The sequence below is a fragment of the Cherax quadricarinatus genome, chromosome 59 (genome assembly GCF_038502225.1).
Source record: "Cherax quadricarinatus isolate ZL_2023a chromosome 59, ASM3850222v1, whole genome shotgun sequence".
Lineage (NCBI taxonomy): Eukaryota > Metazoa > Arthropoda > Malacostraca > Decapoda > Parastacidae > Cherax > Cherax quadricarinatus.
The window spans coordinates 15,347,810-15,348,583 of NC_091350.1; the positions used below are offsets into that span (position 1 = coordinate 15,347,810).

Here is a 774-nt window from a genome sequence, read left to right on the forward strand (position 1 = left end):
TCATTTTAAAAATAATAGAGACTCCAGTTATGCTGGAAAGAACATTGAAGCTTCCGCAGCTGATGACGCTTTAATTAATGTAATACTTGACGATATCCTCTTTGCCCTAGCAAAACTGTTGTCTCTGGCCGACAGATTTTAGCCTCTGTATGTACGTAATAATGTAGCAAATGCTATTTGATGGAATATGAAAGGAGAACATAATTAGTTTTTGCTCCCGCTGTATAGGTAATCACATAGAATAGGGAAGCAGCACATTGCCGATGTATCCAATTTCGGTCAATAAAAACAAAAGTTGCTTCGTCACAAACTAAAATAAATGTCTATGTCCCCCACTTACCTATAGAGGATTCTAGGTCACTATTACCGAGGCCTCCGTGGCACAATTGGTTAGCGCGTTCGGCTGTTAACCGAAAGGTTGGTGGTTCGAGCCCACCCGGGGGCGTTAGTATTTTTTTTCCCTAGTAGCTCAGTGAAGGTGTGTTTGACTCACAATACGACCTTGATTGCATTCTGGAACACGTGGCAAGCATGACACCCGCTATACCTAGCGGTGTATATCAATATAAGAATTAATAGGTTGTTGTGGGTCGCATTTTAGGAAGGACCTACAGGACACTACCTGGTTGTGTGGGCTATTAACTGTTTAGGGTTGTCAGAATAGTCTTCATATTTACTAATGACACTGTACATGGACTTTATTTCCACCACATCCTGCATTCATCCCACCATTTTACAACCCAAAGACTGAAGAGCTATTTCCTAACGTCTCTG

The 774-nt window shown here is 41.5% G+C and overlaps 1 non-coding gene across 1 annotated transcript; it reads left to right on the forward strand.

Annotated features, from left to right (window-relative positions):
- Nucleotides 1–371: 371 nt before the first annotated feature.
- Nucleotides 372–445, forward strand: TRNAN-GUU (transfer RNA asparagine (anticodon GUU)). The gene has a single exon. It is a non-coding gene; the product is annotated as a tRNA-Asn (tRNA).
- The last annotated feature ends 329 nt before the right edge of the window (nucleotides 446–774 follow it).